The 25761-nt window shown below is 40.5% G+C and overlaps 1 protein-coding gene and 1 non-coding gene across 3 annotated transcripts in view; one reads left to right on the top strand and one right to left on the bottom strand.

The window, feature by feature from the left end:
• VSTM4 (V-set and transmembrane domain containing 4) overlaps positions 1–25761 on the top strand; it is a 126148-nt gene that overhangs the window by 93336 nt on the left and 7051 nt on the right. The window lies entirely within an intron of this gene.
• Positions 5607–5713, bottom strand: LOC128627778 (U6 spliceosomal RNA). Its single transcript, XR_008392076.1, has one exon. It is a non-coding gene; the product is annotated as a U6 spliceosomal RNA (small nuclear RNA).

Genomic DNA, 25761 nt, shown 5'->3' with positions numbered 1-25761 from the left:
AAAATAAAGCCTCCTAAACATAGCATATCTCCCTAACTTCAGGGTGGGCAAAATTTTTTAAACAAGACACATAAAATACCAACCATAAAAAAAAGATTGAAAAATTTAGATTACATTGACATTTAGAAGGTCTCTTCTGATTAAAGCTATCAATACAGGAATCAAAAGACAGGCTAGAAATTGGGCAAACATATCTGTCATGCATCTATCTGACAAAAGATTATCCATATAAACATCTACAAATCAATAACAAATGACAACAGTACAGAAAATGGGAAGACATCTTAAACATGCACTTTATAAAAGTAATCTCATGACAATTATTTAATCTCATTGGAATCATGGAAATGCAAGTTAAAACCATAAAACCAGTTCACATCTACCAGGATGGCTAAAATACTTGTATGTTTTGGATTTTATTTGGGGGTGGGATTGCCTTTTTTTTCCTCTGGTCCATTTGAAATTCAGAAATAGATCCAGTTGTATCTATTTGTCAGATTCTTTTTAATTTTACTTTGTTTTGTATTTTATTATTTCAATAATAATTTTTTGCTAGTTCCATGTATTTTATCACTATATCCTAAGTAATTATTTAAACTTAACTTTTACCAGTATTATTACTCTTTTTTAAGTTCATTGTCTTCCCCTTTAAATATCTTTATTTGCCTTTACATTTGAGCAATTTATCTCTGAGTGGAAATCAGTTTTATAAACTTTCCCCACTATGTTCTGGGAGACATGCTAAGAGTTTTATGTGTATAAATGTTTACTTTCCACATTGCTCAAGGTAAATGCCAACTCTTCACTGTAACCTATAACACTGTATATCATGCAAACCACATATGCAATTTAAATTTTTTAGTAGCCAGCATAAGGATTTGAAAAGAAACAGATGAAACCAATTTTAATAACATGGTTTATTTAACCCAATATATCAAAAATAGTATTATTTAAATGTATCAATATTAAATTATGAATGAAATATTTCACATGCCTTTGTTCAACTAAATCTTCAAAATCCAGTATATATGTCACATTTACTGCACATCTCATTTCAGAACTGCATCTCAAGTGCTTAAGAGTCACATTAGTCTGGTGGCTTCCACATTGGACAGTATAGCCCTCTATGGTGTGCTGTCCCCACTACAAAGAGGTAAAAGATCCTATTACCTCTTTGACATCATTTTTATTGCCACCCCTATTTCCCATTTCCCTCTGGCTATGCTGGCCTCCCTGCCAGGCCTTAAACCAAAAGGTCTGCAAGGGTCTTTGTACCAGCTGTCCTCTCTGCCTGGAACTTCCCTCTAAACAGATGCCTGTGGCTTATCACTTACCTATAGGGTCTCTATTCAATCATTACCTCAATAAAGGAGCTTTCTGAAGTCCTACCTAAAACATGCCCACCCTCTGACAGCACTCCCCATCAGATGTTCTTTCACATACTTTATATTTGTCTATTAATTGCCTCTCTCTTCTACCAGTTGCTTGTCTATGAAGGCAAGGAACATATCTGCTCTAGTCATAGCTGTACTCCCAAAGCCCAGGTCAGTCTAGCAGGATGGAAATTTGTTACTGATTCTGCATACCACCTCTATGGAGTAGATTCTGTCACTCTGCTTTTACAGATGGGGACAGCGAGACTGAGAGTCAGTAAAATGGGTGACTTATGCAAGCAAGTTCATGCAGTGTGTGGCCTGCAGTCAGGACTTGAACAAGGGTCCTTCTGAACCAAAGCATAAAATTTTAACCAGCTCATTTGAACATTTGCCTCAGTGTGGAGTTTATTTTGAGTATATTTTGAATATATTTTGTTTTGTTTTTGAAATGATAAACATTTTTAAAAATTTTATTGTTGTTCAAGTACAGTTGTCTGCCTTTTCACCCCACCACTCCCCCCAACCCCAGCCATCTGACCTTCCTCCCCTGATTCCACCCCCTGCCTTGGTTTTGCCCCAGTGTCCTTTATATTTGTTCCTGAAAACCCTTCCTCTTTTTGCCACCCTCCCCCATTATCCCCTCCCACTTTCCCTCTAGCTACTATCAGTTTGTTCTTAATTTCAATGTCTCTGGTTATATTTTGTTTGCTTGTTTATTTTGTTCATTAGGTTCCACTTAAGGGTGAGATCATATGATATTTGTCCCTCACTGCCTGGCTTATTTCACTTAGCATAGTGCTCTACAGTTCCATCCATGCTGTTGTAAGGGTAGGAGCTCCTTCTTTCTTTCTGCTGCATAGAATTCCATTGTGTAAATGTACCATAGTTTTTTTTTGATCCATTCCTTTACTGACGTACACTTAGGTTGCTTCCAGCACTTGGCTATTGTCAATTGTGCTGCTATGAACATTGGGCTGCACAAAATCTCCATACTGCCCAAAGTGATTTACATATTTAACAGATCCCCACTAAAGTACCAATGACATGTTCCACAGATATATAACAAACATCTCAGAAATTTATATGGAACCATAAATGACCCCAAATAGCTGCAACAATATTGAGAAAGAAGAACAAAATAGGGATTACAATACTTTATGCCAAACTGTATTACAAGACCACTGTAATCAAAACAGCCTGCTACTGGCATAAAAACAGGCACATAGACCAATGGAACAGAATAGAGAACCTCAAAATAAACCCAAGTCTCTATGGTCAATTGATATTTGACAAAGGGAGTAGCAGCATAAAATGAAGTAAAAATAGCATCTTCAACAAATGGTGTTAGGAGAGCTGGTCAGCTACATGCAAAAAAATGAAACTCGATCACCAACTTACACCATAAACAAAAAAAAATTCAAGGTGGATAAAAGACTTAAATGTAAGTCGTGAGCATGGTTCTAATGTCCTGTCATGGCTAGACCTCCCACCCCTGCTGCTCTATGCCCAGATTTCTTACGCTTGTGTTGGAAAAGTTGGTTCACTTGTTTTCCAAAGAGAGCCTTCTTTTGCCTACAGTGAATTGTGGGTTCATACAATACAGTTCCATTTAGTTCATATCATCAACAATTCTTCATCAGTTGTCCTCTGTTCACTACCCTCATCTTTAAATGCAGCAGCAGACTATTTACTGATTTGAAAAGATCTCTGGTCATTCAGGAGGCTTTTGGAAACTGGATTGAACAGGAAAGCTGAAACTACCGATTTTCCTTGCCTTGGAGCATCCTGTGTCCCTCCCATGAGACTCAGTCTCCCCAGACAGGCTGAACTCATTCTCCTCTCAACTATGCATTCCACTGTACATCAGCATGGGTATGTGTGCATCTGTTTTAGATTCTTTATCCTTAATTCTGATATTTATCAACAACCTCAAGAGTAACTATGACTTGTAAGTTTCCTCACCTTACATTCTCAGTTGCTCAGGGACCCATTGTTTCCAAACCAATCTGTTAGTCCTGATAAAAACATCTATTTATTAAATTTCTGTTGATATACCAGAGGGGTACATCCCAAAAAGAGCTTTCTGCATGCCATCATATTTTATTCTCACAGTAAGTCCTTCTCCATCTCTACATTTGCAAGTGAGAACACACTGTTTTAAAAAAGCGAGTTCCCACCACCAACGGGGATAGCATTCCTTCTCCCTTGGTGACCACACCGTGATGACCTCTTCCCAGTACCATCAGTCTTGAATAGATAACTTTCTGTACTCCACAGCCAGGGGGGGCCCACCTTTCATTTATCCATCAAATAAAAGTCAGTTGTACACCTACCTGTTTGGTACAAAATGCCGCCTTAAGCAGTTTGGGCCACCTACAACAGAATAGCTCCTGTCCTAATCACAACTTTCCATTATTGACTGTTTTGTTTGTGTGTTTGTTTCCCATTGGCATGGTCCTCTGCATGGAGATTCAACACAGGAAATCCTTTTTAAAAAAATTTTAATTGTTGTTTAAATACAGTTTTCTTTCTTTTACTCCCATTCCAGATCACCCTCCAGTGCTCCCCCTCCAAACCATTTCCACCCCTCCTTAATTTTCATCCATTGTGACCTTTATACTAGTTTCCGTAAACACTCTTCCCCTTTTCCCTGGAATTCCCTCCCTTCTCCCCTCTGGTCACTGTCAGCCTATTCTCTATTTCAGTGTCTTTGGTTATATTTTGCTTGCTTGTTTGTTTTGCTGTTCAGCTTCCTGTTAAAGGTGAGATCATGTGGTATTTGTCTTTCAACACCTGGCTTATTTCACTCAGCATAATACTTTCCAGTTCCATCCATGCTATTGCAGAGGGTAGGAGCTCCTCCTTTCTTTCTGCTCCAAAGAATTCCATTGTGTATATGTACCATAGTTTTTGGATCCATTCATTTACTGATGGGCACCTAGGTTGCTTCCAACTCTTGGCTACTGTCAATTGTGCTGCTATAAACGTTGGAGTGCATAGGTTCTTTTGCATTGGTGTTTCAGGGTTCTTAGAATATAATCCTAGCAGTGGAATTGCTGGGTCAAAAGGAAGAAGCATTTTCAGTTTTCTGAGAAAATTTCATACTGGTTTCCATAGTGGTGGTACCAGCCTGCAATCCCACCAACAGTGAACTAGGATCCCCTTTCTTCACAACCTCTCCAACAGTTGTTTGTTGGTTTATTTATGATGGCCATTTTGACTGGTGTGAAGTGGTATCTCACTGTGGTTTTAATTTGCATCTCTCTGATAGCTAGCAATATTGAGCATCTTTTCATGTGTCTCTGGATCCTCTGTATGTCCTCCTTGGAGAAGTGTCTGTTCAAGTCCTTAACCCACTTTTTAATTGTGTTGCTTGTCTTCTTACAGTGGAGTTGTGTAAATTCCCCATATATTTTGGATATTAAACCCTTGTTTGAGGTATCATTGGCAAATACGTTTTCTCACACAGTTGGTTCTCTTTTATTTTTTTTCAACTTTAAAAAAAAATTTTTTATTTAGTTATTTTTCAAGTACAGTTTTTTTGTCTATTTCTCCCATCCCAGCCCTCCCCCGCCCCGCGCTCCCCACCTCCCTCCCATTTCCACCCCCCTTAGTTCTCATTCCTGTGCCCTTCCTATTTGTTCCTCCAAATCCCTCCCCCTTTTTTCCCTTAAATTCCCTTCCCTTTCCCCTCTGGTCACTGTCCCCTTGTTCTCTATTTCAATGTCTTTGTTTTTTTTTCTGCTTGCTTGTTTGTTTTGTTGTTTAGTTTCCTGTTAAAGGTGAGATCATATGGTATTTGTCTTTCAACACCTGGCCTATTTCACTCAGCATAATGCTTTCCAGTTCCATCCATGTTGTTGTAAAGGGCAGTAGCTCCTTCTTTCTCTCTGCTGCATAGAATTTCATTGTGTATATTTACCACAATTTTTGGATCCATTCATTTACTGATGGGCACCTAGGTTGCTTCCAACTCTTGGCTATTGCAAATTGTGCTGCTATGAACATTGTGGTGCATAGGTTCTTTGAAATTGATGTTTTAGGATTCTTGGGATATAATCCTAGCAGCGGAATTGCTGGGTCAAAAGGCAGGTTGATTTTTATTTTTCTGAGAAAATTCCATACTGTTTTCCATAATGGTTGTACCAGTCTGCAATCCCACCAACAGTGAACTAAGGACCCCTTTTCCCCACAACCTCTCCAACATTTGTTGTTTGTTGCTTTGTTTATAAAAATATGGAACGCTTCACGAATTTGTGTTTCATCCTTGCGCAGGGGCCATGCTAATCTTCTCTGTATCGTTCCAATTTTAGTATATGTGCTGCTGAAGTGAGCACTCTTTTTATTTTAATATTGTTTTTTTAGGCCATGCACAAGCTTTTTTTTTTATGAGATCCAATTTTTTTTTTCATTTCTTTATGTCCCTTTCTCTAGGGGACATATCAGTAAAAATGTTGCTGCGTGAAATAGCTGAGACGTTCCTGCCTATGTTCTCCTCTAGGAAGTTAATGGTGTCATGGCTTATATTTAAGTCTTTTATCCACCTTGAATTTATTTTTGTGTATGGTGTAAGTTGGTGTTCAAATTTCATTTTTTTGCATATAGCTGTCTAGTTCTCCCAACACCATTTGTTGAAGAGGCTATTTTTACTTCATTTTATGTAGCTGACCACTTTGTTGAATATTAATTGCCTGTAGAGACTTCAGTTTATTTCTGGGTTCTCTGTTCTGTTCCATTGGTCTATGCGCCTGTTTTCATGCCAGTACCAGGCTGTTTTAATTACAGTGGCCTTGTAAAACAGTTTGTTATAAAGTATTGTTATCCCTCTTACTTTATTCTTTTTCTCAAAATTGCAGCTGCTATTCAGGGTTGTTTATGATTCCATAAAATTTTTGAAGTGTTTGTTCTATGTCTGAGAAATATGCCATTGTTACTTTAATAGGTATTATATTGAATCTATAAATTGCTTTGGGTATTATAGACATTTTGATGATGTTAATTCTGCCAATCCATGAGCATGGTACATTTTTCCATTTGTTTGTGTCTTCCTTGTACCTCCTTGGTTAGGTTTATTCCCAGATATTTTATTTTGTTTTTTGCTATATGGAATGGGATTTTTTCTTTATTTTCTTTTTTTTCTTTTATTTTTTATTGATTATGCTGTTACAGTTGTTCTATTCCCCCCTTCATTCCCCTCCACCCTACCCCCCCATCCCCACCATTACCCCCCCTTTAGTTTATGACCATGTGTCTCAAGTTCTTTAGATTCTATATTTCCCATGCTATTCTTGCTCCCCTTCTATTTTCTATCTACTATCTATGCTATTTATTTTCTGTACCTTCTCCCCCCTTCTCCTCCTCCTCCCACTCCCCTGTTGCTAACCCTCCATATGATCTTCATTTCTATGGTTCACTCCTGATCTAGCTGTCCTTTTACTTTGCTTTTGTTTTAGGTGTGGTTGTTAATAACTGTGAGTTTGCTGTCATTTCACTGTTCATCTTTTTTATCTTCTTTTTCTTAGGTAAGTGCCTTTAACATTTCATATAATAAGGGCTTGGTGATGATGAACTCCTTGAATTTGATCTTATCTGAGAAGCACTTTATCTGTCCTTCCATTCTAAATGAAAGTTTTGCTGGATAGAGCAATCTTGGTTGTAGGTCTTTGGATTTCATGACTTGGAATACCTCTTTCCAGCCCCTTCTTGCCTGTAAAGTCTCTTTTGAGAAATCTGCTGACAGTCTGATGGGGACTCCTTTGTAGGTGACTGTCCCCTTATCTCTTGCTGCTTCTAGGATTCTCGCCTTCATTTTAATCTTGGCTAATGTAATTATAATGTGCCTTGGTGTGTTTCTTCTTGGGTCCAACTTCTTTGGGACTCTCTGAGCTTCCTGGATTTCCTGGAAGTCTATTTCCTTTGCCAGATTGGGGAAATTCTCCTTTATTATTTGTTCAAATAAGTTTTCCACTGGTGGCTGTGCTTTTCCCCCTTCTGGTACCCCTATAATTCAGATGTTGGAGTGTTTAAAGATGTCCTGGAGGTTCCTAAGGCTCTCCTCATTTCTCTGAATTCTTGCTGCTTCATTCTTTTCTGTTTGGCCATTATTTGCTTTCTTCTGGTCCACTCCATTGATTTGAGTCCCAGTTTTCTTTTCATTGCTATTGGTTTCCTGTGCAATTCCATTCATTTCAATTAGTTTCGCCTTCATATATTTGTCTAATTTGTGGCTATAATCAACTAGTTCTATGAGGATCCTGATCACCAGTGTTTTAAACTGTGCGTTTGAGAGTTTTGCTATTTCTTCATCGCTTAGATTTATAGGCTCTGGGGCTTTGAGATCTTCTTGAGCCATTTTTGGTCTGTTCGCGCCCTTTAAGTGTGAGGAATGGAGCCTTGGACTCGCAGGTCGCTGGGTGGTGACTCTGTATGTGGGGGCGTGGTCAGAGCGGGGAAATGGCGGCCCCCTCTGCTGTTTTGTGCCACTGGGTGAGGAGCAGATCCTTAGGTGGTTCACCAGGGTAGGGCCACTCAGAGTCGCTGGGTTATGACTCTGTATGTGGAGGTGGCGTCAGAGCAGGGAAACGGCGGCGCCCTCCCTGCTGCTAGCTGTGGGGACCCGCTGGGTCCTGGTCCAATCGCCCACTCCCTAGCTTGTCTATCCGCAATGCGAGACCACAGTCAACCCCGCAGCCATGCTCCCTTTCTGTTTCCCCGCAGTCGCTCTCTTGGTCTCTTGCTCCGTCACTAACTAGGTCCAACCCTGCGCCTGGATTCCGTGCGCCTGAGTCCATCTGACCGAGTTTTCCTGTGCAACCCCTTACCAGTCAGACTGAAGAATTTGTTGTTAACAGACTTCTGAAAAGTTTAATTTTCTGTGTTCTGGCTGTGTTTTCTGTTGCTCATATTTAGCTGTCTCTAAACTTGGTTGTGTGTGAAGGCAGGGATATCCACCTATGCCTCCATCTTGGCGTAAGTCCCGGGATTTTTTTCTCGATTTCTGCTTCTGCTGTTTCATTCTTGGAAGTGCCTTTGATTTCTGGATATTGACTTTGTATCCTGCTGTTTTGCCAAACTCATTTATTAGGTTGAGCAGATTTTGGGCCTAATCTGTAGGATTTTCTATGTATACTCTCATGTCATCTTCAAATAGTGACAGTTTTGTTTTTTCCTTTCTGATTTGGATGCCTTTTATTTCCTTTTCTTGTCTGATTGTTGTGGCTAAACCTTCCAATACTGTATTGAATAGAAGTGGTGAAAGTGAACATCCTTGTCTTGTTCCTGATCGTAGTGGAAAAACTTTTAGTTTTTGCCCATTGAATATGATGTTGGCTGTAGGTCTCTCATATATGTCCTATAATATGTTGAGGAATACTCCCTCTATTCCCACTTTGTTGAGTGTTTTTATCATAAATGGGTGCTGTACCTTATAAAGTGCTTTTTCCACATCTATTGATATGATCATGTGGTTTTTGTCTTTGCTTTTGTTTATGTGATATATTACATTTACTGATTTGCGAATATTGTACCATCCTTGCATCCCTGGGATGAATCGTACTGTCATAGTGTATGATCTTTTTAATTTATTGTTGGATGTGGTTTGCCAATATTTTGTTGAGGATTTTAGCGTCTATGATCATCAGCGATACTGGCCTGAACTTTTCTTTCTGTGCTGAGTCTTTATCTGGTTTTGGGATTAGGATGATACTGGCCTCATAAAAAGAGTTTCAGAGTCTTTCATCATTTTGGATTTTTTGGAATAGTCTGTGAAGGATAGGGGTTAGCTCTTCCTTAAATGCTTTGTAGAATTCTCCTACAAAACCATCTGGTCCAGGGCTTTTGTGTGATGGGAGTTTTTTGATTACTGCTTCAATTTCACTGCTGCTATTGGTCTGTTCAGGCTTTCTGCTTCTTCTTTATTGAGTTTTGGAAGATTATATTTTTCTAGAAATTTGTCTATTTCACCTAGGTTTTCAAATGTCTTGGCGTGCAGTTCTTCATACTAATTTCTTACAATCCTTTGTATTTCTGTGGTGTCAGTTGTAATCTCTCCTCTCTCATTTCTGATTGTGTTTATTTGGGTCTTCTCTCATTTTTCTTTATGAGCCTGCTTAAAGGCTTGTCAATTTTGTTTATCTTTTAAAAAAACCAGCTCATCACTCATTGATCCTTAGAATTGTGCTTTTAGTCTGTATGTTATTTATTTCTGTTCTGGTCTTGGTTGGTTATTTCCTTTCTTCTACTTGCTGTGGGCTTTTTTTGCTGTTGTTCCTTGAGTTCTTGTAGTCATATAGTTAGGTTGTTTGTTTGAAATATTTCTGTCTTTTGAAGGTAGGCCTGTATTGCTATGAACTTCCCTTTCAGGACTGCCTTCTCTGTGTCCCATAAGTTTTGAGTTGTTGTGAGTTCATTTTCATTTGTTTTCAGAAACTTTTTAATTTCCTCCCGGATCTCCTTTTTGATCCATTCATTGTTTAATAGCATGCTATTTAATCTCCATGATTTTGAGTATTTTGTATCTTTTCCCTTTGGGTTTGTTTCTAGTTTCAGTCCTTTGTGGTCAGAGAAAATGTTCGTTATGATTTCAGTTTTTAATTTGTTGAGGCTTGTTTTGTGTCTTATCATGTGGTCTATCTTTGAAAATGTTCCATGTGCATTTGAAAAGAATGTGTATTTAGCTTCTCTGGGATGAAGGGCACTCTATATATCAGTTAAGTCCATTTCATGTAGGGCGTTGTTCATTGCCACCATATATTTGTTGGTATTTTCTTTGGCGGATCTGTCCATTTTTGACAGTGGGGTGTTAAGGTTCCCTAGTATAATTGTGTTGCTGTCAGTACTTTTCTTGAAGGCCTCTAAGATTTTCTTTATATATTTTGGTTCTCATATGCTGGGTACATATATATTTACAATTTTTATGTCTTTTTGGTAGATTCTTCCCTTGAGTATTATGAAGTAACTTTCTGGGTCTCTGTTTATGGCTCTTTTTTTGAAGTTTATTTTGTCTGATATGAGTCTACCCTGGCTCTTTTTTTTTTTTTCCTGTTCGTTGCTTCGAAAATTAGTTTCCAGCCCTTCACTTTTAGTCTGTGTAGATCTCTTGTCTTGAGGTGTGTCTCTTGTAGGCAGCATATGTGTGGGTCACACTTTCATATCCATTCAGCTATTCTATGTCGTTTGATTGAAGCATTTAATCCATTTACATTTAAGGTTATTATTGATAGGTTCTTATTCATTGCCATTTTTGTACCTGTGTTCCTCTCTGTCTCCCTCTTTTCCTTCCTTCCCTTAAAGCAGTCCTTTTAGTATTTCTTGTAGGACTGGTTTGGTGGAAGCATATTTTTTTAGACTTCTTTTGTCTTGAAAGCTCTTTATTTGTCCTTCTATCTTGATTGAGAGCCTTGCTGGGTAAAGTAGCCTTGGTTGTAGGCCTCTGGTTCTCATTACTTGGGATATTTCTTTCCATTCTCTTCTTTCTTGGAGTGTTTCCATTGAGAAGTCAGCAGTTAATCTTATTAGGGTCCCTTTTATGTTACTTCCTGTTTCTCCCTTATTGCCTTTAAGATTCTTTCTGTGTCTTGGAATTTTGTCATTTTAATTAAGATGTGTCTTGAAATGGGCCTCTTTGTGTTCCTCTTGATTGGGACTCTGTGTTTCCTGGATTTGCATGACTTTTTCTCTCATCAAATTAGAGACATTTCCCATCATTACTTTTTGAAATAGGTTTTCTATCCCTTACCCTTCTCCTTCTCCTTCTGGTTTCTCTAGTATATGGATATTATTACATTTTGTATTGTCTTGCATTTCTTTTAATCCCTCTTTATTCCTTCTGAGCCTCTTTTCCATTTCTTGCTCTTTCTGGGTGTTTGTTTCTACTTTGTTCTCCAACTCACTGATTTGATCTTCTGCTTCATCCATCCTGCTTTTGATTCCTTCCATTGTCTTTTTCAGTTCAGAAATTGTATCCTTCATTTCCTCTTGGCCCTTGATGATAGTTTCTGTTTCCTTTTCCATGTTGATATAGTTTGCAGTGAGTTCATTGTAGTTCCCCTGTAGTTTCTGGTAGCTCATTGTGAGGTCTTTGAACTTCCTGATAACCAGTGCTTTGAATTCAATATGTGATAACTGACTTTCCTCTATTTCATCTAGCTTTCTTTCTGAGGCTTCCTCCTTTCCTTTCATTTGGCGATTGTTTCTTTGTCTTCCCATTTTTTGTGAGACTCTTCTTTTTAGCTTCAGCTTCTTAAATTTATTTGTTCTGGCTTCCTGGGTTTATGGTGTGAACTTCTATGCTGGAATCCCTGTGAGATTCTGTGTTGCTTTCTCTTTCATTTTCCAAGCTCACTGGTCTTGGGCTGTCCTTTATGTTGGCTCTGTGTTTGTCTTTGGGTTTTGATTCTTGTTGGATCTTTCTTAGGTGGGTGCTTCTCACCATCTGGGTAACTGAAGGTCACTCTGTCCACCACCTCTTGTAGTTTGTTGTGCTGTTGAGGGCAGGTTGTGTTGAAGCTAGTTTGTCTGTATGTACAGGCTTTTGAGGATTCTCTTTTGCTCTTGTTCAGTTTTTTATACTGGGTAGTTTCTCCACTACTTAGTTGTATTTCCAGATAGGTCCTGGATTGAGGTTTGTATGGTTTCCACTCCCTCCTTTACTTCTTCTGTTGTTATCTGTTGGTGTTTCCTTGGTGTTGGGTTTCCTCTTCCAGTGGGTTCCTGGTGTTTACCACTTTCACTTACTCTTTTTTTTGTGATCAGTTGGAGAGGAAGGCAAAATGGTTTATGACAGCAGGAGAGTATTTTATGACACTGACAGTAGCAGCCAGTAGAGAAGAGATAAGAGATTCTTTGGCTATGTAGTGTTAACCGTGATCTTCAACCCACCTAGCCACTTTTAAGGAAGGATGGAAAGAAGATAAGACTCTTTTTGGGGAGGGAAGGATTGTGAGTTGGATTTAGAAAGCAGTGAAGTTGTGGGAGATCAGATTCTGATGAAAAGTGAGAGTAAAGGATAGTAAATAGGTATAGTTTGTGAGAGAATAGAGTTAACCACTACAGTAATAGAGTTCAGGAAACTGTGAAGTGGGCTAAGATCCGGGAGGGGTGATGTGAAGTATTTACAATTGTATGGAACAGCTATTATTTACAATAATAATGGAGCACCAGTCATATGACAGAATCTATGTAATATGGATAACATAAATACAGGGTATAGACCTTTGAGTAGTGTGCTAAAGTAACACAAGTGACGTGAAGTGTAGTAAATTATCAATACTCTGTGGAAGAGAGAACAGGAGAAACCTGTCAAATGATACAATATAACGAGCCAAGCTTAGAAAACTCTACAGAGAGAAGTACAAAAATACTATTAACATAAAAGATGTAAGAATAATGAAAAAAATAATACAAATATGCAGAAGCTTGTAGTTTCTCTTCAATAGCAAAGTGAAATTTGTCTCTCTTTCTCAACTGTTGGGATGTCCCTCTTTGGGTCCAACTCTGATCCTTTTATAGTTCCATGCTTTTTATCTTACTTGTGGGTCTTAAAGAAAAAAAGGCAGGAGAAGTTGAGGAAGAAGAGATAAAATTGGAAAGAAAGGAAGGAGGAGTAAAATGAGAAAGAAAGAAAGTGAGGAAAAAGGTATTGAAAGATAAACAAAAGTAAAAATAGAAAAATTATAAATATTAAAAAAAAAACCACCCAATACCTCTTGTTGGTTTCAAACTGGCCAAACTCGTTTTTCTGGTCTTGCTGGCTGCAGCAGGCTGAGGAGTGATTGGTGTGGCCTTTCTTGTATACTCAGCCAGTCTCGTAAGCACTCTTCCAAGAGCTAGTCTGGCACCTCTCCCCAGGGGCCCAGGCAGGGGATCCAGGTCTTCTTCAGAGGGTTCTTTTCTCACTGGTCATTGTCATGGGCTGGGGTGAGGGTGGGTGCGCTTGCCGGCCAGGCCCCCTGGGTCCCATGGGCTTGGGCATGAACCCTTCCCTGTGCTATGGGGGAAATGCAGGGATTTCTGTGCACCCTTGGGATTGCTGCCGGACTGGGTGTGGGTAAGCCAAGTGGTTGTTATAGGAGAATCCTCCAAATAGTTTTACTTTCTGAGAAATTCCTCCCACTCAAGCCTGCTGCTCAGCACATCCCAATTCTCCAGCCAGACTGGTGACCATCTGGTTCAGAGCCCGACACTGCGACTCTTAACTCTCCTAAGCCAGTGACCACAGACTCTGAGGGTGATCACAGCCCTTGTGTGTTTGCCTCTCTGTCCTTATTCACCTTTCTGCAACTTCAAGCAACAAGGTCTCTCCCGGTGCTGCTCAAACCCTGCTTGGCTAGGGAGGGAGGGAGCGGTTGATCCAGCTCTCTCCCAAAGACTCTGTGGCAGGCCCATGGCTCCTAAACAGCCTGGGGTAGACCCAGCACTGAGCGCTGGGCTCCCAAATGTTGGGCACCAGACATTGTGTGCTTGGCCTGGGGCTAAAGCCCTGTCTCCGTCTCCGTGCTGGTCCCTGGGACCTAATTGTCCTGCAGTAGTCTCCTTACCTTCTGATTTTTCAGTATCTGCTACAATTTCTGGTCGCTTATTTTCATATATGCTGGGGAACTGTTGGCTGTTTGCTCTGTTCCTCCGTAGATTGGCCAGGTTTTTCTCCTGTGTGTAGGGGGAAGTGGAATCTGCTCCCTTCTACTGTATCGCCATTTTCCAACCTCCAGGAAATGCTTAATTTTCACAGAGGGTTAGTCCTGGGCAGTTATATGCATTTCAAAAGGACTCTATGTTTTATGGAAGTACTGCCAATAATAGTTTTTTAAATACCAAATTGTCCCCTGATCATTTAAGATATGAAAAGACTTGAAATTTCCTATGCTACCAAGAAACAAGTCAATTTGGAAACCAGTTTATAGTTAGTATAATACACAAAAAAGAAAGGTGCTGACTTGAAATGGGTCTCTGTCTACCAGTTTGGATAAAAAATTCTAGCGTCTGCAGGTTTTATTTAATATTAAGATTTATTTCCCCTGGAGGCCAGCATTGACCTCAGTCCCAGTTTGGTCAATATTTATCTCTCAATCATTAAGTCTTGATAGTCACTGAATCCAAAGTCAATAGCTGCTTGTTGGCTCACAGAGGCTTTGGTGGGGAATTTAGAAAATAAACTGGGAGGCATCTTTTCTTTGGGGCCGGTGCCAGTTCAGGTGGTTAATTCTATGGTTTTCCCATCTTGCCACAATCTCTGTGAAATGGCGTCCTAGAGCACTTGCAGGCCTCAGAGCTCCGCAGCCCTTTTTTCCAGAGTGACGAGACATGGGGTAACCTCAAACACCAACCTGCCTACCGCCTCCACTGACTTATTGACCAAAGGGGAGAATCTTCATCTGTTGAGCACCTACTGTGCGCCAGCACCTCTGCCTGGTGCTTTATGGGCTCCATTTCTCATCTCAACTGTACATACCCACCCTTGGCAGATGGACCCTCCAGGCTCCAAACAAAAAACAACAAGCCTGTGTCCTTGTGTTTCCACCCTCAAAGAATTAACAAGTGGACATCTTCTCTTAAGTTTCCAAGATAACATGACATTTTGCAAGAAGTATATTTTACCAGAGAGTAACAGTGGCTAGGAGATTTTTTTAAAAAAGACAAAGTACCCAAGTAGGAAAAAGAGGGAAGAAAGACATTTTGAACATTTTATAATGAAGTTTGAGAAATGCGTCCTCTTTATTTAACAACCACCAAACTCAGCCACCTGCTTTCAAAATTAGGTACTAAGGTACTGAGGCCACACTGAACACACAGATTCTTTCCAATGGAGAAAGTAATCCTCTTGTCTGACGACCTTTGCACACTGACAAAGAGTTGTTATTACAATATATTAGTGGTTCTTTATCCTTTTGAGGGCACTTTAACAAAATTCAAAATGTGTCATTTCCTTTAAATTAGGGTTGGAGGATGGGCACTGGATCAAAGACCCTTTGGAGCCTCCTGGGGACTTGAATTTCCTCCCTTTGGTTGTGACCCTGCAGCAGACCTCCCAGCATCCTTTGAGCTAATTCACAAACTTCCAGGAAAAAATGTCACTGCTTCCTTGTTTCAGAAGAAAAAGAGAAAGCCAGAAGTACATTACACTTATTTTTATTGCATTAAGTCAGTTATTGATTTAGAGACCCAGTGGAGGAAGAGAAAACAAACAGTTTCTGTGATAAGGAGGTCTTGCCTCCCTATCACAGAAATTCAGTGTTGAAAGGAAGCTCAGTGTTGAAAGGAAAATAGCAATAGGAATACAGAAGAACCAGAGACACATGAAAAGATGCTCAGTATCACTAGCTATCAAAGAGATGCAAATTAAAATCACAATGAGATACCACCTTACACCAGTCAGAATGGCCATCATAAACAGCAACAAACAACAAGTGTTGGAGAGGTTGTGGAGAAAAGGAAATGTGAATTCTAAAGAATGGTAGTCAGCATACTGAAACCACCTAAAAGACAAGAGAACATTACCCCCTACACCACAGGTGGCAAACATGAGGCCCACAGGCCATATCTGGCCCTCCACCTTGTTTTATCCAGCCTGGCACCTTGTTTCTACCTGACGGCAGTGCTGAGCTCTCACTTAACTGTTAAGGAGTAGTTAATTTATACAGTCCTAAAATTATCTTTGGTCCTTTGAAAGAAACTATGAGGCTGATATGGCCCCCGTGAAAATGCATTTGACACCCTGCTCTAGGCTAAGTGAACTTTCATGCCCTCCTCTGCCTCATTCAGAGTCCACCCCCACACCGCCTCATCCTCTCTGCCATTAAGTTACTCATACATAGCTCTCGCTAGCTGGAAGGGGCTAGGCCACCCTTGTTCTCAAAGGAGAAGATGATTTCTTTGAGCAAAACAATGAAGACGGAAATATGGGGAACATCATGGGCTTAACTACCACACATTCCCCAGGGGGCCACTTGTATCCTGTCTCTCTTCTTCCCGTCCATCCTCCATGTTACCACCTAAGGATTTATCTAAAAGACAACTCTAACTATGTCATTCCCCACTTAAAATACTCTCATAGCTCCCTGTTGCTTCCAGGATGAATGAAGCACAGCTTTATGTGAGTGGCACCGGGCACGCAGGCCATTACCATCTCTCTCCTCTACCTGGTTTCCCATTGGTCTAGGTCCTTTCACCATTGGCCCCAGAGGCCCTATCCTAATCCACCCACCGAACTGCCACACACTTACTAGATGGGGCTCACTTGCCACCTTCTTTTTGAGGCCTCCTGTCCCTTCAGCCTCACTGTTTTACAAATCAAGGTTTTCCTGGACACCAAAATTATATGTCTGCATGTCAGCAACCTTCCCATTGCCAACTCTCATAGCACTTCTCAGTTAATCTGTTATTTCTGACCCGTAGATGCATTGATACCCTTGTCCCTGGAGGCAGACATGAGGCACCTGCTGTGGCCCCACCTAACTGCTTTTCTCCTGCTGTTGCTACTCCCCAGATGGTCAGGCTGGCTTCCCTTTTCCACCTCTCCAGAGTGATGGCTGCTTCTGGGTTTCTTTTCTCTTTGAACACATTGTCTGAGAGAGTCAACACTCTCACAGGTACAGCAGTCACCTGTGCAATACATTTTTCCCCAACAGGTCTCCAAGCCAATTCCAAACTGCTCTGGACTATGTATGGAATGCTCCTCTACAGGCTTCACACACACCCCAAATTTACTCCAGCACATGCCAAACCCATCCCCTTTCCTTAGTCCTGGTCCGCCTGGGAAGTCCCTGCCTCAGGGAATGGCTGTCTTGTCCAGAGTCTAGGTGCCTCCCCGTCACCCCCATGTGCACTGCCGGCTGAAGCCTGGCTGTTACTTTTTGGTGTGCCCAGGCTTGTCCCTTTCCTCCTACATGCTGCCACAGCTGGCTCACCACCTTTCCATCCATCTGATGTCAGGGCCTTTTTGGGGGGCTGCCACAGCACCTGGCCTTGCCTGTATGTTAGTACTTCCCACTCCATGTTGAAATCATATTTACTTTCATGACTTGACTTTATCCTCCACTGGAATCATGTGGTTTCCTCCTACAAAGTGACCTTTATGTTTCTTATACTATATACACCGTAGACACCTTAGATAGTACAGACAGTGGGAATAGTTCTTTTTTAATTGTGCTAAAATACATGTAAGATGACATTTACTATTCTATTTATCAGTGTACATTTCAGTAGTGTTAAGTGCATTCACACTGTTGTACAATTTCCAGAAATCTTTCCATCTGCAAAATCTGTACTCATTAAACAACCTTTCACTCTCATCTGCCAGCCCTGAAAACTATCCTACTTTCTGTCCCTAGGACTCTGACTACTCTAGGTATATCATGTAAGTGAAATCATGCAGTATTCATCTTTTTGTAACTGATTTATTTCGCTTAGAATAATGTTGTCAAGGGTCACCCATTTCGCAACATGTGTCAGAATTTCCTTTCTTGTTAAAGCTGATTAATAATTCATTGCAAGTATATACCACATTTTGCTTATCCATTTATCTGTAGTGGACACATGGGTTGCTTCCACATGTTAACTATTGAAAATAATGCTTCTGTGAATATGGCTGCACAAATGCCTTTGAGTCCCTGCTTTCAATTCTTCTGTATATGCACCTAGAAGGGAAATTGCTGAAGTGAAATTATATGGTAATTCTATTTTTATTTTTTGGAGGAAATGAAATAATACTGTTTTCCATAGCAGCTGTACTATTTTGCATTTCCAACAACAACACAATGTGTGTACGTAAGGGTTCCAATTTTTCTACAGCCTCTCCGACACTTATTTTCTGTTTTTTATAATAGCCATGTTAATTGGTGTGAGGTGGTAAATCATTGTGATTTTGATTAGTGTTTCCCTGATGATCAGTGGTGGTGTTTTTGTCACTGAATTGTAGATCTTTGTGCATATATTTTGGATATTTTATATATCAGACATATAATTTGCAAATATTTTCACTCATTCGCTGGGTTGCCTTCTCCTTCTCTTGATTGTATGTTTTGATGCGCAGAAGTTTTACATTTTTATTAGCACTAGTTTTAACATTATTGAAGACCTGTCCTCCGCATTTATGTATCCCCAGTAGGGAGTCTGGAATGTGTAGATTGTCTGTGAGGTTGCTGAATGACTGAAGGCAGATATCTGAGATTTTAGCTCTAAATCTTCACTGCTCCATGTCTGGTCCATGGATCAGCAGCCTAGGAATCACCTAGAAGTGGTAGGTCCCACCCTAGACCTACTGAATTCAAATCTGCAGTTTAGCAAGATCCCAGTTAAATTGAGGAATGCTAAAGCAGAGAAGTGCAGCTCTGAATAACTTATCAAACTCAGTAGCCAGCTCTGCTCTGGTCACTGCCAGCCACCCCCACAGAGGACTTACATTTTAGTAAAAGAGTTCAGTCCACTTGGAGGGAAATGGTGGCTTTTCTTGCTTAATCAACAAAGAGAAATTTAAATGTGAGAATGTGCTTTTAAAGGGTATTGTGACTCTCCTTCCTTCCTGAAAACCCTTTTTGGAGAGTTTGTCTGTATCTCAGCTTGGGGTAGCTCTGTCCAATGATCTGCTAGGGCCTCTCACAGGTAGATTTCTGACTAGCAGGGAATATGTGACCAAGATTTGCTTCTCTGGAATGCCTGTGAGTTTAAAATCTACATTCAACCTGTTGAAAGAATGGACAGAAGAAATGGGGTGTACTTTATGGTACTTAAGAGGGAGCCTTAGGAAGAAGCCTTTCACCCTGTGGTCAGCTCAGGACCAGGCGCCATGCTCTGTTCGTTGTTGGCCTGGGCCAGAAAACAAGCACCTGCTCCCTTCCCAGCTTTCATGATTGAGAAGGTACCACCAAGACTGAGAGTGTTTCTCTGATCAGTAGCAGAGAAGGCTTTGAGGTACACTAGACACCAGTGAGAGAATTCTGAGAGGGTTTTAATAATAACCCAAATCCCAGCAAAATTATTTCCAGAGGACATACATTTCAGGTTTCTTGAAGGATGTTTATAATAAGCCAGAGAATTTCTCTTGTTGTCGTTAATGTGCTAGATAGAACTGGTTTCAGTTAAATTTTACATGAAAAGGATATATTAACCTGCATAAAATATGTTCATAATCTCGATTTAAAATTAAAAAGAAGGAAAAAATGTACAACCACATGTACAATATATTGCCCCAAGTAAAAGCCATGGGAAAAAAACAAAAACTTTGCTTATACCACACTAGTGCCATTTTTACAGAGATAAAAATTCTATGCTCCCCTCGGTACACATGCACATGCCATTATTGTCACCGGGAGTTATGTATGTTGACTGGAGGGAAGAGCAGACGCTGAGGCTTCTTAAGGGATGAGAGGGGAAAACGGAAGTCATTGGTTTCATGGACTTCCTGCAGTCTGGAGAAGGGGGTGGGGCCATTCATGAATGGGATGCTGTCATCTGGGAGAAGGGGTAAGACCTCCAAAAGTGGAAGTGGGAACTTGTCTGAGAGATTGCTGGCTCTGACATAGGCCAGCATTTCCTGGCTGGCAGAAGGCTAATGCCAAGGCCCCTGATGCCTTACACTGTCTGCAAAAGAAGCTAGATGTTTCTCAGCCATGTCAGAGGTCAGTGGGACTTAGTTAAGGCTCTGATTTTATTAATGACAGGCCAAGTGAAGCTGTTACTTCCAGGTAGTCTTTTAAGACTGGTAGTGCCTTACACAGTCATTTGGGACCACTTTACAGAGATGAGAGGAATTGTACTGCCAAGGAAGTTACCTCACCCTGTTGTAGAAGGGTAGCATGGCTTTGTGCTGTCAGGAGGGAGGTGACTTTGAAACTGGGTTCGTCAGGATTATGTTTCTCCTGTTCTGCATCACTGATTCATGCCAACCATTATCAGTCATCCACTTATTCCTTCTTTGGGCATTTACTGAGTGCTGCCAGGCAGTGTGCAAGGTGCTGTGGGGACAGGAAGGACCATGAGTCTTGCAGCTCCTGACAAAGGTGAACAGGTGGCAGAGAGGCAAGCCAAGCCTGGAGTTCCAGCAGGCTCAGTCCTATGAGCAACCCACCTGGCTTCACAGGCCTTCCCTGGATCCCCAAGGGGCCTGGTCTGGACATGCTGGTCCCTGCGCGTCTGCCGGCATTGTCCCTGTGGAGCAGTAGGGTCGTTTTTCCGTCTTAGCTCAGCTGATTTGCTGCATTTATTGGGCACCTCATTGCTGCAATCATTGCACTGCTGGGAAATTTTTAAAAACTTTTTGCTCTATTTTATTTTTGTAATCTCATAGAACAATATCATTTGTGCTAACATTTGATTTTTAAAAAAACTTATTTCATTTAAAACCTCAGTTTTTAATGCAGAGCACTTTAGAGTTGTTATTAAAGGATTTTTTCAATCTCAAATTGAGAATACTAGAAATGAAGTGCCATTTCAGAGAAAAAAGAAAAAATATCATTGTATTTGTTACATCAAGCTATGCATTTAAAACATCAGAAAGACTATCTCTATATGAAATTCTGTGTTTGTGACAAACTGGTAATACATTTAAGGGGATTTTCTTTCCTTGGCCAGATTCATTTCTAATTTATTGTTATAACTTTCTCAACCTGAATTTATAAATTGCAACAAGCACACGTGATGTCCAAAAGGCAACAATGGCCTTATGAATTTATGATTAGAGTATTCATAGAAAAATGAAGAGTACAAACTATTCAATCATATGTGCCCATTGCCTGCATTACATGTGAATTCAACAAATAAACTAGCATATCTACTGCTATCTACTGCTAATTATATCTGGTCTTCTTTATTGAATTTATTGGGGTGGCATCAGTCAAAAAAAACATGTAGGTCCCAGGTACACAATTCTAGAATTCGTCATCACCATTTATCCCCCAACCATCTTCGACCTCTCCCCAACCCTCTCTCTCTGACAGTCAGCACACTGATGTCCTTGAGTCTCTCTCTGTTTCTTTTTTGCTTAATCCCTTCACTCTTCTCACCCAGTCCCTAACCACTGCTCCACCCCCTCATAGCTGTCAGTCTATTCTCTTGGTTTGTTCCCTACTTTGTGTCTATGCCATAATGCTAGTGGTAATGATGGTGGTGATGATGATGATGACGATGATGATGATAATGATAGATAATAGATGATAGATGATGGCAATGGTCCTTCCCTATGTGGGCACTATCCCCATGTTTACATTGGACCAACCCTGTCCTAAGCATTGTTAGTATCTCCATCTCATAGATGAAGCATGGGGGCACAGGGAGGAAGTACCAGCACAAGCTCCTGCACCAGGGAGTGGCAGAGCTGGGTCTGGCCAGATACTTGGCTCCAGGTCACTGTTCTTACCCAGAGGGCTCAGGCTGTGCTTCTTTTCATCAGAAACACTCAGTAAAGTCCTAGTCCTCTGGATCTCAGGGAGTTTTCTGTCCTGACCTTACTGCATGAATTTTTACATGATGAAAACTGTAATGGTGAGTCTAAGTTGGGTACAGAACTGGGACTGGTAATTCAGAATCTCTACATGTTAGAATACAAAGTAAAATTCCTTCCATAGACTCTTAATTCTCTGAGATAACCTCTTAGAAATTTGGCTTATATGCGTCTGAGTATTTTTCTATGTATATACAAAACTGTACCCATATCTGTATATATGTTCCCAAAGTGCACATGTAGTCAGCCCACAATGAGTATAGGTTATTTCTGTGTGCAGAGTTCCCTAAAAATTAGAATGATCCTAAATAAAATGTTCACACATTGTTTTTTTCATTGATAACATACCAGGCTCATGTTTCTACATCAGTGTATGTAGATCCTCCCATTCTTTTAATGGCTACTAAGTGTAACGAGCACCACGTGTCTGCCCTCTTATCTCATCTTATCTCATCTCATCTTCTCTTATCTGATCTGATCTGATCTTCATATTAGCCTTTTGAGTTGGAAGCCACAGGTAGATTTTGTGTGATTCCAAGCAGTAGAACCCATGTATACTACTCTCAGTAGTATGTCCGTATGGATACCCTAGACAGGCTGAAAGAGAAAAGAGTTCATGGTTTTTCTGCTCATAATTCCTGACAGCACCCCCTCCCTACACTCCTGAGGGCAAGGATATCTATAAGAGGAATTTTAATGACTGTGCCAGACTGATTTGCTTCTATTTTGTCTTAAACTCATTCAACCATTTATTTTAAAATGTGCACTATGTTTTATGTGCCAGCTGGTATCTGAGAGGGTAGGGTATCTTCCTAGGAGCTAAGTTATATCAGCAGCATGCTCTGATCTACTGCTCTCCAGTAGAGAGAGCAAATCTTAGCATCTTGAAATCAGCCATTGTGTGAGGATTGTGTGTGATCCGAGGTTGGAGGCATGCCATGCAATATCCTGATGGGTCATGATCCTGATAGGGACTCTGGATATGATCCTAAGGGTAATGAGAAACCACTGGAAGATTTATGCAAAGCAGTGAGGGGGCATGGTTCGACCTATCTTTTTGGAAGAACTAGCTTTTCCACTATTAAAAAAAATCACTGCCTTTTTGGGGGGCACTGGCCTAAGGCCCAATGGTATTCATCAAAGTTTCATACATGGTATTTTCCAAATGATTTCTGAGTGTCTTTTTCTCTCTGCCTCTAAATATTGCAGCATTTCAAAGGGACTGATTGTTAAAATAACACTTCTTTTACTTTATAATAAATTCTATAGCAATAATAACAATTTAACACTTAGATAGCATTTACTATTTACTTACTAGGTAATTTTCTAATTACATTTCATGTGTGAATGCATTTAACCTTCCAAATAGCCTTGTGACATAGGTACTATTTTAAGTCAAACTTTACAGATACGGCAGTGGAGGCACAGAGAGGCTAATTAACTTGCCCAAGGTCACACAGCTTACAAATGGAAGTCTTTCTGTCTCTGAGAGTCCATGGTCTTTGCTACCACTACACAGACCCTTGCACAGTCTGATGAATCTAGCACGGTGTTACAGCTTACAGCTGATTAGAGGAATGAGAGTATTCCAGACTGAAGATTCTCAGAGTGGGCTCTTTTTCTAGGCATAAACATTCTCTTCAATAATACTGCCAGTAAAACTACTTTTGGAAGGTCCATAGGGAAAAGAAAATGAGTGACTATATTCAATCATGATGCGATCATTGTCACTGTGAAAGTTTTATGTATCAGGATCCTCCCCAAGAGGATTATCTATAATAACATTTTAGCTCCCCAAATATGCATTGGTTAAATCTAGAGACATTCATCTGTCTAACAACTTGCAAAGCCTCAGGCCTTTCTGTGCATGGCTTTAACAGGTTCTGTGGGTCACCTCATTCTGTCCCAAAGCACTTAGCCAGAGGCATGTGACTTTCTGTCCTGTCAAATTCATTCTGGGAATGCCCTTTGCTAAACATTCTTTGATTTCTCCAGACTTTAGAGCATAATGTGAATTTGCTCCATTTAAGATTTTCAAGTGACTTCATCCAATCTAAGGTGCCAACAATCCTGGACGGGACTTTGAAATCTTCATCTCCATCCAAGACCTCTCCTTAGTCCTAGATCCTTTCTAATCTATCCAAAGTCCTAGAGAACACTAGGTTATTTATGGGCCATTAATTACTAAATAACCATGTGGAAGCTGGATGTGGGGTAGGAGTCTGGGCAGATATAATACCAAGGTTTACAGATGTCTGAAGCAACAGAGGAAGGTCACGTTTTGGCCCAGAGAGCACCTGTGTCCCCATGTGCGATAGACCAGGAGTCCTGATCTCTAGACCCTGGCTCAGATTGTCAAGACATGTCTAGTCAGCAGTCAGTCTTAGTCATCTGTAAGGGCTGGATCCCTGTGAGGAGCAGCGTGTGGATCCTGGGCAGGGCTGCCTTGTTCTGAGTCCAAACTCCAACTGATAATACCTTGTTCATCTGTAAAGTGAGCATGACCACTGGACCCACTGGACCTACTTCACAGGGGTGGTGAGAGGACTGAGTGAGATAGTGAACATTAATTAACATTTGTTGAGTTGCAATCTCAGAAGGACTGATTCTCAATCACCACACTCGGCTACCTCCCAAAGTCACTTTTGGATTGTGTCTTTTTATTTTATTTATTTTTTAACTATTTAACATCTCTGTCTGGGAAAGGTATCTCTTTTGTTCATTTTGATTCCTTATTTCCATTTAACCTGCACCTCAGGGAACTCAATTTCTCTTTACAATATGTTTAAATATAAATCAGCAAGCCTGTGGAACTCAAAATTAAGTCAAGTTCATATCCAAGGCACATTGATTCCTACAGGACCATTGGGGATCACAACATAGTTTTCTCTCTTGAGCTTGGACCCAAACAGAGCTTCACTGAATACACAGCATCCCCCTCTCCATGGCTTATAGTTCTATATGTGTTGAAATTGTGAGGAGATTTTGTTTTGCCAGGTACTACTCTATTGAATAAAAAATGAGCACTTATCTTCAAGGGGGAAGAGGAAGTCTGCCCTCGATAATATGTAATTCTCTCTTGGGTAAATAGATGCCTGATAGTGCAACTCTAGTAGAACTGCAATAACATTTCTTAACTTCAAGGTGACGTTAGCATAAACATCCCATGTCCTAGTTATTGATTTGTTGCTGTGATAATGGTATTACCCAATTGAACTTCTGACATTGGAGAACCTGCAATGGCTGTAAATGCATTTTTCTTTTATTCCTGCAACTTAATTTAACTTATGCATCCAACTGTTATCCCTATAAAAATACGTTGTTTTGCTGGAGTCTCCATGGAATGTGAAATCTCTCTTTTTTTTCCTAGTAGACACACCTACAAAATGAAGGACTCAAAAGCTACCGATTAGGAGCTCAAAGAATGGGATGCTCAGCTTCTGAATCTTTTGGGGTGACTTGTCTAGTTTTAGCCCCATGAAGTAGATCCTTCCTGTAGACATATTTTCTATTCTCTGAAACTGGAGGGAAGAAGGTTTTAAACTAGAAAAGTGGGGTTTAGCTTGGAGCCTGAAATCTGCTGCTGCATATCTCACCCCTGGCAGAACAGGTGGATAGGAGGTGGAAGACATGGCATCCCTAAAGCTTCGTAGAGTCCAGAGGTTCCATCACTGCACTAGAAAACTGCTCTTTGTGATCACCTTTTCCTGGTTCTTCTGAGAGGATGTTGTGCTTTGTGGGGATTTAATGTGACTCAGCGGCCATCAATGAGCACTTGAGTTTGAGTTTAAGACCAGTGAGGTCCTTAAGGAAAGTGAAAAGGTAAGTACTAGACTACTGGCACCTACTAGAATAGCCAAAATAAAAAATACTGACAATACCAGGTGCCTGCAAGAACACAGAGCAATTAAAAGTCTCAGACATTGCTGGTGAGAGGGAAGATTGGTGCATTAC

Source organism: Artibeus jamaicensis, unplaced genomic scaffold (genome assembly GCF_021234435.1).
Source record: "Artibeus jamaicensis isolate MK-2021 breed Jamaican fruit bat unplaced genomic scaffold, CSHL_Jam_final contig_468, whole genome shotgun sequence".
Classification (NCBI taxonomy): Eukaryota; Metazoa; Chordata; class Mammalia; order Chiroptera; family Phyllostomidae; genus Artibeus; species Artibeus jamaicensis.
This window is presented reverse-complemented; position numbering and strand designations above follow the sequence as displayed.